General features: G+C 42.2%; 1 protein-coding gene across 1 annotated transcript in view; it reads left to right on the top strand.

The window, feature by feature from the left end:
- The first annotated feature begins 1,193 nt into the window (after nucleotides 1-1,193).
- Nucleotides 1,194-12,439, top strand: part of garre1 (granule associated Rac and RHOG effector 1) — a 74,287-nt gene continuing 63,041 nt past the window's right edge. Inside the window, exon 1 of the mRNA XM_080730712.1 lies at nucleotides 1,194-1,282. The gene's annotated coding sequence lies outside the window, so the exon portion shown is untranslated. The remainder of the gene's footprint in view (nucleotides 1,283-12,439) is intronic.

Genomic DNA, 12,439 nt, shown 5'->3' on the forward strand with positions numbered 1-12,439 from the left:
CTGTACATGGATCTCCATAGGTACGAGGGGTCTCCATATATGGGTAACTGGTCCGATATAGGCCTACATCACTGGCCAGATGGCCAAGAATTGACGCGACCTCGAGCTCGCATGTCGCCCTGAGTTGTCTTACTAGTATTTCTCTGATTAGTGTGGTTGCTATAGGCAACACACTATTGTTCTATAGGTCCGAGAACCTTTTAATGCCGGCTAAAGTGAAGCTGCCGTCGCTTCATTTGGGCTTTCACCATATGCTTTCAATTCAATTCAATTCAATTCAAAGGAGCTTTATTGGCATGAGAAAACATACGTTTACATTGCCAAAGCAAGTATCACAAATACAATAAATTTAAAAAAAAACTGTTGAAAATGGGGAACATATACAGTTGGAGGGGGTACAGCATTGTGTAAACAGAGCTATGTCGCATTGTGACATTTTATATATATACACAGGGTACAAATAGCAGCATTATTTTCCTCAAAATGCATTTAAAGGTATCAGCTCTGTTTCATACTGTATGTGCAGTAGGTCTAGATGTCAATCCATGGTTTGTAGTCTAGGTTGTGTTTCTAGCCTTCTTTTGTCGCAACAGTTCACAAATCTTGCTGCTGTGTTCGCGCATTGTTGTATTTCTCCCAGTAGGTATGGGAGTTTTTCATCATTGGTCGAGTTTTCAAATTCACTTCGGGTGTGTGTAATCTGTGGGAAGTATGCGTATCTGATGTCTTGGTATAGTGGGCAGGTGGTTAGAAAGTGTAGCTCTGTTTCTACCACATTTTGTGTGCAGTGGGTGCATAGCCTATCTTCCCTTGGGAGTGGGGTCTGTCTGTGTCTGCCTTTCTCTATTGCAAGGCTGTGTTCGCTGAGTCTGTACCTAGTCAAGGCTTTCCTAAGTTTTGGGTCTTTTACTGTGCTCAGATATTCTGCTAATGTATATTCTCTTTTTAGTGCCAGATAGCATTCCATTCTGCTTTAGTTTTGGGTTGTCTCTTTCCAGTATGTTAGGCTTTCACAGGTTGCTTGTTTCTCTCGCAAAAAAACAACAACAACCTGGCAACACTGAAAAGCTTAGCTAGTGGCAAAGCCTGGCTAGTGGTGGTGGTGCGCCCCCTGCAGTTGGGAAGGAGAAGCGTCTGGCTCGGACACCCTCTCTCTCTCTCTCTACACACACACACACACACACACACACACACACAGTCACACACAGATACAGCAGAGTCGAGCAGACAGAGCAGAACAGACAGGGGATTCGCTGTCAAGGAGGGTGGATGCCTAGAGCTGGTAAGAAGCGATGCGGTGATTAACTACTTAACATTTGTGTGCATTGTGTGTGTTTTTTCCCCACTTAGGCTTTGTGTAATTCTGTTCACCTTTCCACTAGTTATCCCGTTTGCATTGACTGTCGTTGCAGTTTTACTATATAACAAGGCGGTGGTTTCCAGTTAGCGCTACTTTGCTGCTTGCTTTCCTCTCCCAGACGCTGGGAATGGAATGGTGTCGCAGAGAGAGCTAGCAGCGGGAGCTAAGCTACCGCTAGCTACGTGTCACGCAGGAATTGACAGCCTATCGATTTCTGTGACCTCCCCGACACTTGTCAGATCATAGACAGTGTCTGGTTTTAGTTGCTGATGTTCGAGGCCCTTTATTATTATGGCAGTTACATATATATTGATGATAGCATTTGTGAGCCAGACGCAGATAACCACGTCGTAGTTATTTAGATACAATGCTCACTACTAATTAACATTTGTGCCATTTTGTCTGTTTGTTTGTTTATTTGTTTTTAGCGCGTTAAAGCGATATCGTGTTATTATCATGACATAGTCCCACTGTTTGGAATGAGTTGGTCATATTCATCATAATAATAACAATGAGCGACGGCCCCCCCTGGAGTCACAGAATTAGATGGGTTACCAGTTGTGGTGCAACATGATAGCTATTAGCCTGACTACACCGACCTATAGTCCCGGTGTTACATAGAAACAAACCCAGCCAGCGAGTGTCAAACTGAGGAATGCACCGCAAACACTGTGCCGGGCTCAACCCCCAGCCTTATAGGTCTGTTTACTGTTGCTTTGACGCTGTGTGTCACTCATGTTTGTTACGTTTTTAACGTTTGTTGCAAATAACGCTGTTGCTCCAATGCCCATTGCCTGCCGAGGTCTGTGTGTCAGGCGAAAAACTGTGTTTGGGGCGTTTTTAAAAGGCCGTATTAATAGCTTGCGACATACTAGTGCTCCCATGACTTTGGCCATGTCATCTCTGACTGCCTGGGAGTTTCGGTGAAACTGGCTTTATTAACTGCGGCTGCTTTCCTTCTTGCTATTACAGTGCAGTGGTTCTCAAACTGTTTCATACCAAGGCCCCCCCAAATTGACACTTAATAGCCCGCGGACCCCCGTTTGAAAAGATATGCCAGAGAGAGACCCCTATACAAGATTTTTACGGGTCTATAGCAGTGATTCCCAACATTTGTATTCTAAGGACCCCCCAGTTTGACATGCATTATAGGGCTACGGTTCCCATTTAATTGCATTTCTATCTCTGAGACCCCAATTTATATTGTAAAATCAATGTTAATTTAACTCTGATAGTGTAGAAATGGAACCAAATAGACGCATAAAGAGTCCATTTGGTTCCATTTGTATGCTCTCTGAGTTACATACCCATAAGGGTCCATTTGGTTCCTAACTATAATTTAGCTGGGGATCCCTTGGAACACCCTCAAGGACCCCTGGGGGTCCCTGGACCCCACTTTCAGAACCAATGTATTATAGTGCTTATCCAACCCAGCTAACTGACCATTAACCTAGGCGTTAAAACGTTTTAGCAAAAATAGCTTCTTCCACCAGCTATATTTGCATGATCTGTAAAATAGTGACTCTAACCTTACGATCTAAGTAAGTGATCTGCTAGTTTTGGTTGATCTCTTATCTAAAGTATCTTTAGTTGGTTTTGATCTCTTATCTGTCTTCACCAAAGGCTTCACAGCTGGGTTCAAGAGGGAATCACACCCACAAATCTTTACAGCTGTTATGTTGGGCAACACAGAACAGCTCGCTTCACAGTGTGTGGTACTGCAGCCTACTCCCTAATACAATTACAGATAAATAAGCTCATGCAAGCAAGCACTGACATTTGATTTAATTCAAAACCTTGTAAACTGCTTGTTTATACTACAGAGTTGCAGTGGAATATTATCAGCCTTATATTATACCAGTGTTTTTGTACAATTGCACAGGTCTTGACTCTTGACTGTACTGTATAGACCTGATATGAGAGGAGATTGACATGATATGAGTTGTATTTGTAAATACAATACAATACAGTCTAGCTAGAGAGAGAGAGATCTCCCCTGCCTTCTGGGGGTAATGTGGAATGCATTTCCTGTTTGGGTCACTGACGTTTGGGAATAATAACAGAACAAATTGTGATCTGTTGATTGCCGTTCATAACACTTGGCGGAGGATTGGGGGGAGCGTAGCCTTTGACTAAGTTGTGAAATTTATCATTTAAAAGTGAGAATGTAGACTGCATTCTCAAGCTGATTCGCTGATGGGGCGTGGTCTTTTGCAGAATGTCTTGGTGACTTGTCGTGATATTCATGAGATGTGCAAGAATAGGGTGTCAGGTGGATCTGTGGCTGCTTGTCATCTTAACCCTGAGGCCCATTCTAAAATCCTGACCTAACTTCTCTGAAAAATTATTAAAAAGCTGAAAAAATAAAATTAGCAAATATGATACAGTAGTTGTTCCCGGCTTGAAATGTATAACAACGTATAGAGGCGTTCCAGGTCTAAAAAGGCCAGGGCAGTTTGTCATCTATTCTTACCCAAATATGGCTGGTCGATATCATCCTCAAATTCAATGGCCACTTTTAACTGTAACAGTCATTGTGTTCTCTATAGTCCTACAGGCCAAAGCCTAGAAGTTGACATCTGCCACATCTGTGTCATTATGGAAATAAACGCCTAGCTCTGCAGAATTCCTGCCTTTGTTTAGACGCATTCTGTCTGAGAGAGAGGGCTTATTCAGCCTAATACCCGACCAGCCATTGCCACTGGATGAGGCCTCCATGGGTGCTGCTTACTAGGGTTGGATCAGTGTTTGACATTTTGGCTTCAATGGAGATTTTTCCCCCCCTGTGTCTCACATCTAATATGCAGTTTTGGCTGCTCTTTCACCCTGGAATGAATACAGTTTTAGGAGACATGCAGATTGCAGAATCCTTTTTTTAAAAGATTTTGGCATGCAATATGAACTAAATTGTAAGGCTATACTGCAAACACTAGTGCCTACACATTTATCTTTTAGTTGTTATTCAACACATATCACATGATGTGACCAGTTGTTTAATCTACTTTGAATCCGGATGCATGAGTGAGGAAGTCGCCCTGAAGTCACAAGATCACTGCTTGAGCCTGCCGAGGTGGAGCATTGCCCAGCCCAGCACTGACAGCACCCGTGGTGGAAAAAGTACTATATTTCTTTACTTAAGTAATAGTGTCAATACTGCAATGTAGAAACACTCTGTTACAAGTAAGAGTTCTGGTAGTCAAACTATATTTGAGTAAAAGTACAAAAGTATTGGCATCAAAAATATACTTTAACACATTCCCCGCCATTTTAACATACCTTCGTACTCTACGGTGCCTCTGGTCTCCATAGACTTCCATGTAATTCATAGTGCACGGATCATGCACACCCATGCCTAGATAATGCACCACGTGTGTCCACATTGCTCACAGCTTTCAAACAAAAAAATCCGAATGGAAATCCGTTCAGGCATTCATGAGATAGAAGCCATTATGTTTTCCTAAAATGTAAACAAAGATGGCTGCCATGTTTGATAGATGGGGTTGCTATGGGGGTTAAACATGCAATTTCGCGATTTCTATCATGCCTACTACATTTTTTGGGGTCAGAAAAAAAAATTGAAAAAAAGTTTTTTTTTTTTTTTTTAAATTCTTTTTTTTCAAAATGGCGGAAATTCTCGGGACTATCGGGCCTGGCAGGGAAAGACATTGAAATAATCTCGGGACTATCGGGCCTGGCATGCAATGAGTTAAAGTCCCAAAAGTAAAAGTATAGTCATTATGCAGAATGTCCCGTCACAAGGTATTATATGTATAAAATGTATTAAAATCTTTCAAAAATAGTAGATCTACAAGCTCACTTTGTGAGTGTGTAGATTACTTTTACTTACTTACTTACACCTTTATATTCCTTTCGGAACATGAGCCATCGATGAATCGTTTCCACCCTCTTCTGTCTCGGGCCATCCTCTCCAGCTGTTTCCACCTCAGTCCCCAGAGTGTTTAGATTGGCTATTTTCAAATAGCCAAAGTTTAAATGGGGTGTGACTAGTAACTCAAGTTTTCAAATAATTCTTGTGGAGTGAAAAAGTACAATATTTGCCCCTGAGATGTAATGGAGTAGAAGTGTATAGAAAACCAAAACTACTCCAGTAAAGAAAACGTACCTGAACATTTTAATTACAGTACTTGAGTACATGTACTTAGTTACTTCCCACCTCTGCCAGCACTGTCCCAGGGCTATCTCTACACTCCCCTACTCTACGGCAGGGGTCTTCAACAGGGGGTCCGGGACCCCTAGGGGGTCCTCAGAGTTACTACAGGGGGTCCTCCAAATCTTTGTGTGATAGAACCCCCCCCCCTTTTATATTAACCACTTGAACCCTAGCGTCCATATTCAGAGAACTTTATCCAAAAATAGCTTGTAGATCGGCTATTTTTGGCAAAGCGCTTTGGAGGGGGAAAAGAGCAGACTAAGTACAGTGAAAAGTCAAGTTCATTAAGTATTGACGGTTGAAGTGGTTAAATATCTGAAAACACACATCAACCTATATCCAAAATACACTGATGATTGTGCTGTCAAACAATGAAACTATATGGAATCTATGAACAGGTTGTGGGGGTCCCTGCTTCATCTCTCTCTCAACTAAGGGGTCCTTGGCCTGAAAACGTTGAAGACCCCTGCTTTACGGCATAGAGCAGAATGATGTTTCAGTATACAAAGGAGCATTCTGGAGTTTCTTGTTGAATTTCTAGTTAAATGTCACAATGAAATCTTTGATGGGTGGGTTGGAGGTTGGAGGTGGGATGGTAACCAAAGCCAGATCCTAAAGGAGGATTGATTTACATTTTCAGTGGAATTGTTTTAACTATTACTACTATTTCTAACAAACACATTGTGTGTCATAAGACATACATTCCTTTTGCTTTGTATTGCAGCTTTTTGAGGAAAATGACTCTTCTCAGATGAACTTGAGTGAGTCTGAAGAGTACTTATCGAAGTTATGAAGAACTCAATAAATTCACAATCCTTTTTAAAACTAAGTCTCTGACCTCCGTGTCAGGCTGAGGAAAAGTTAGAGAATAAACCAGGATTTTTCCATTGTTCAAGGCTTTGACATTTGAATTAAAGGGATATTTCACTTTCAAAAAAACATTTGGTCATTTTATCGTCTATAATCACGCATTTATGAACGCCCTGAACAGTTTTTAATTGGCTTGATTCAATATTTATATATTTGTGTATGGAGAGGCTTCCTGCAGGAGGAGGATATCAAATATCTAAATATTGAATCAAGCAAATTAAAAACTGCTCAGGGTGTTCATAAAAGCCTGATTAAGCGATAAAATGACCAAAAGTTTTTTTTTACCCTTTTCTTTATTTATATATTTTTAACTGGTCATACTTTCGTTAAATGGTCATAATCAAAACATTGAACTATGGAATAACAACGGAAAAGTCCATGGAGTTTATTTTTATTTAGCAGAATGTTTGGAGGTCTTAAGTGAGAGATTCTTAGAAAACTCCTGAATATGATCGTCGTTGGAGGCTCAGAGCAATAACAGGTGTTGCAGGAAGGAAGCGTTGGAAGTGCTACCTTCTGTGTGTTGAAATAACTTCCACTCTCTCTCTAGGCACTACTTCACTGATATGCTAAACTTAGATGGATCTGGAAAGCTAAGTTGACTGATGGGGTTGTAAAATTAGACTGATCTGTTTATGTATCTTGTCACTCTTAAAATGTACTCGCCACAAAGCTTAGCTTAAAGGACGACTTCACCCGTTTTCAGCCTTCATCTTCGTGTAATTGGTCCTCCTCATTAATGCTCATGATAAAATGGTAGCATTTGTTTCTTTTTTTTATTTTTGTATTCGCCGACCAGTGACATCATAGTTGGGCTTCATTTTTTAAAACAAGATTTAAATTTGTGTTATGAAAGATTTGTATTAACGTGAGAACAAATGGCTTCCATTATGGCATGCTAACTTTCCACGAATAGAAAGCCTGCAGTTTCTACAAGCTTGGATTCCCTTCAACCATGTCACTGGTAGGCGGGTTTCTGAACTGTCCACAGCCCTCCTCTGCGACACAGAACAATTAGACAAAAAGTGCTGTTATAATGAGCATTAGTGAGGACCAATTATATGCGAATAGTTTGAAAATGGGTGAAGTCGTCCTAGACCTGGAACCACTTTAACCATTATTTTATGCTTTAACTATTAAAAATAGCAGATATACAAGCTCACAGCAGATCTGCTACTTTTGAAAAATATTGTGCAAGTCTTTGAATATATTATTTTCAAAGCAAACCTTTGTAACTCAAATCTCTGATTCTGGGGGTCCTGATCCTGGTCCTGGTCCTTGACATGAAAAGGTTCGAGAACACTCTGTGCCGCGCTGTGAGCTCCCATATCTGCTATTTTTTCATAGTTAATAATGGTTAAATAATAATGGTTTAAGTAATAATGCGATAAAAGGGTCAAGTTAGTTCTAGGCAAATGTCATCAAGCTTTGGCAAAAAAATTGAAAGTGTCTGTGGCACACCTAATTATTGTTTGCATGCATTGCATGGAGATGTTTTAGACTTTGCCTAGTCGTCCCAAATTCTCCCAATTAGGATTCAAAATAATCACTTCTTCAAATTAGTACATTGTTTGCAATGGAACTCTGTGATGCGGAGAAATCGTAGTTCATAGTATCCTGACACCAGTGCCGGACAGCGTAAAACAATATGGATAATCATGTCACTGTGTCACTGTGGTACAAGCACACATGCAGAGAGGCATGCCATGTTTTTTTTTTCTTGTGCTTTTTGCCCCCTTTTCTCCCCAATGTACCTGTAGTCGTTTTTGCTAATCAATTTCTCCCCATACACATTTGTGTGGTGGTGTTGTCACTGCTCACCTGCCAGTGAGGAGCCCTCACTGAGAGGATGTAGAGCCTCTCGCCCAGCACTCCCTGCGTACAGGTGCTGCCCCAGCCCGTAGGAATGCATGCAGTGACAAATATCAGCCTCAGTGCCTGGCTTCCCTGCCCTGAACACGAGCCAATCGTGTTTGTGTAGATGATTCGAACGCACTACCTCAGTGGTGGTGGGTAGGCACTTTACCGGGAAAATCCCAGTTGGGCGGTGTCCCAGTTGGGCGGCGGTGTAGCGTTAGGCGGCGGTGTAGCGTTAGGAAAATTTGATGAGCAATACCAGGCCAGGGCCGCCGCGCGAGTTACGAAGCCGTTAGCGCACGATAAACACATGAATGGGATGAAGATCGCTTGCTTTACAGTCTGTTGGAAAGGCTCCCCCACCGCTTTATCGCTGCACCGCCCAACTGGGACACCGCCCAACTGGGACTAGCCCACTTTACCACTGCGCCACCCGAGCAGTGTGACATGGTTTCTGCTTAGGGCAAAGATAGATGGTTTACAGACAACCTGTTCCTGTTCTACCTTCTTAATATGCACAGAATTATTTCATAATCTTCCCTAAATCACAGATTCCTTGCATTTACAGCATGTGTTGTGAAATCCTTTTATATCCGGGTTCCATGATTTGGTCCGTGTTTTCCTCATTACGGAATGATGCCATTGGTTTATTGGGTGTCTAAATGGGGATGAGACGGAACAGGCTGGAATGTGATTTTGAGGTTGAACCCGAGCAATGCAAAGGTCAGCCTGGGTAAGAGCAGGTCTGGAAGCAGTATGTGTGAATGCAGTTAGCAGCACTTATAGACAGTAGGACCGGGTGTCATACTTTTGATCTCTCTGTAAAGGCAGATCAAGGAGAATTCTTTATCACCCACAAACCTAAGAGTGTCATATCACCTTTATTGTTGCATCACAGGTTTACAGGTGTTTTACAGGTGTCATCACAGGCGCTTCATTTGGTAGCTGTGAGAAGATCTAGTATAGAGTAAGAGCAGAAGAGAAGGAAACATGGGATAGAAACAGGTTCAATACACAAATAAAGAGATGTATTACAGACAGATAGCGTAAGTGATAGCAGGTTTGTACATGAAAGAAAAAAACAAGCTGCGTAATGCCAATTTATCATAGTGGTCCAAAATAAAAACTATTGTGATATGATTATTAGCCACCTCAGACAAGAGCTTTAAACATACCGGTACATTTTTAGAAGAGAAGATAACATGCATAATGAAGAATTCCATTAAAAAAAACACCCTTTTACTGTCCAATGCCTATGTATTGGAGATAGAGGGTTATAATATTTGTGTTTGTCTTGTGCATCCGATTGAAAATCCTATCGCACAATACTGCCACACTGTTTGCGCTGTTCGGTAGTTTTTTGAGCGGTGGTCACAACGCTCTTATACGTGGCCGTGTGTGTGGGTCTGTCTGTCTGTCTGTCTGTCTGCGTGCGTGTCTGTCTGTCTGTCTGTAGCCTGCAGTAACCTTTTCTGACCACACATGTTAAGGGAGGGGCGCTGTTGTTCAGGCCAGGCCAGACCAGGCACACACACGCACACACACACACACACACACACACACACACACACACACACACACACGCGCACACACACACACACACACAGGGGGGAAGGGGGGGGGGAACCACCGCTCAGTTCACACGGGTGTGATTTTTGTTTGCTGGACAGTAAGCTGTTTGAGCCCCTATACACAGGTCCACTCCAAAATACATTTCCCCACTGCTTGTTTTCCCTTTGCAGGTGCACAGCTAGATCAGTGGTTCTCAACTTTTTCAGGCTGCGACCCCCCAAAATAATCATATTTGAATTGGGGACCCCCACAACCTGACGAGCACTAAGAGTTGAGGCATTACATTTTGTATAACACGGTTCTATTGTGAAAATAGCGGTTACATGTCTCCATTCCGACATGTCTCCTTTTTGTCATGTCTCCATTCCGACACTAACCCTATCCCTAACCCTAAACCTAACCTCTATGGAAGTGTTGCCACTCCGACAATAAGAAGTCACTGTCGGATAGGAGATATGTCGGAATGGAGAGCAGCACCCCCCGAAAAGGTTAGATCTACATGCTCACAACGCCTCGCAATGCGAGTCGTTGTGAGCATGTAGAATTATTGTAGATTGGCTATTTTCACAATTTCTACCTCTAATAGTTTACAATTTTTACAATTTGGCCAGTGTTTAATTTGTCATTTCAGAGGTATTAAAAAGTCCTTAAATTGTCATTTTAGAAATGTGCATATACCCTCTATAGTCTCTATACACTTAAACGTTATTTTGGTTTGTTGACTGTTGTGTGAGAAAACAATGTTGCAGTTGTACATCAAGTTAATCGGGGGGCTCTCTCCATTCCGACATGTCGCCACTCCGACAGTGACTTCTTATTGTCGGAGTGGCAACACTTCCATAGAGGTTAAGGTTAGGGTTAGGGTAAGAGATAGGGTTAGTGTCTGTCGGAAAGGAGACATGTCGGAATGGGGAGATGCACCCAAGTTAATCATCTGGTGGACCCCCCAAAATAATGGGTTTCGGCCCACAGGTTGAGAACCACTGAGCTAGACGAATAACATTTCTTGCTAGTTCTACTCAACACAAATCTAAGCAGCTATATATTGAATGCACTAGTAGTAGTCTCCTGTGGGAAGGGGCTGGTGGGATTTGTAGATGGGAGGGATGGGGGACTTCTGGCCAGGGAAATCTCACCCCTGACTCCTGGGAAACCGTCTCAGGCTTAGCTTGTGGTCAGCTATTTGCTCCGTCAAATTGAAATATTCCCACGAGTCGCGTTGAGGATTGTTGCAAGTTACTATGAAAACCTCCACCGGCTGTCTGTCAGTCAGTCAGTCCCTCCGTCTGTCCGTCACGCCATGTCATACTTTTGGCCCTACTCTTATCTCCGGCACCGTTGCCCCTATCCATGCCAAACTTTGCACACACACTCCTTGGCTGAGAAACCACAACCTCCGCCCCTGATTTCTCACATGCCCCTCTTTTGGTGCCACCTGGAGGTTGCTAAGGCCAATTTATGTATAGCAACATCCCCTCTCCAGTGAGTAGCATGCATACAGTACATGTATGCACAGCGTTGCTTGTCCCCATGGATTTACATTTACAAAGCAAACGGATGGAAGTGTGGACGAAAGCACGGTTTGGTGGAGGCTGTCTAACATTAGCATAGAGGTAATAGAACATTAGTCTGCACGTTAGCCTGGATGCTAAAGTAAAGTCCGCTGCCCCATGGAGTTCTCCTTGAAGACACGTTGTGAGCTTGTATGTAGATCGGTTATTTTCTGTCACAACCACACGTTATGGAACTGATTATCACTGCCACGGCAGCCCAGGCTGATCAGAAATGACAGTTTAGTAAAAAGTAAAAATACATATCTAACCCTAAACAAAGACAGTTTTAAGATGTTCCTTACAAAACTCGGAGACACCACCTCACGTCTAAAATTAACCTTTTGGCCATAAAAGAAAACGATTCTTATTTGAACATAATATAGCTGGATAATTATATAAGTTATAATATAAGTGTAGAGGAGGATGCCAGGATGTTGCCTAGAACGAGGCGACCTTGAGAGAAGTTGAGACCACACTTATTATTCCATTTACAAAAAATAGCAGATCTACAAGCTCACAGTGTGTCACTTTGTGCCTTGCTGTGAGCGTATACGTCTGCTATTTTTGAAAATATTGTAAAAATATCCCAAATGCTTGGTAAAAGTTTGGAGAAATGTTCTCTCCCGGGGGATCCCTGGCAAAATATTTTCAGATGGGAGTCTGCGTCCAAAACAATTTCAGGGTCCCGGACAGGAAAGAGTTTGAGAGCCACTGACAACAGCTGATCTATGACAGTGTTTTGTGGAGCGATACTTTGTGTGTAAAGTATAACTGTATAAAATCAGGTATAACTTGCCTTGCCTGTATAGTTTTTACTGGTTGCTCTCTAGGCATTGTGCCTTCTGGTATACTTGTCTTCGCTTTTCCCATGAAAATTAAGAAAGAATCAATAAGCTGCCGGCTGCATAACTAGGCCAAGATATTTTCCGTCTTCAATTTCATAATATCCTGCCTGACTGCCTGTGTACTCAGCTGAGGAGGTTTCTATTTATTTATTATACTTTTTTTTAAAGCTTTTGTCTAAAAATACAGACACCTTGTGTTTTGTCACGCAGC

This window comes from Nannobrachium achirus, assembly GCF_963921795.1.
Source record: "Nannobrachium achirus genome assembly, chromosome: 7".
Classification (NCBI taxonomy): Eukaryota; Metazoa; Chordata; class Actinopteri; order Myctophiformes; family Myctophidae; genus Nannobrachium; species Nannobrachium achirus.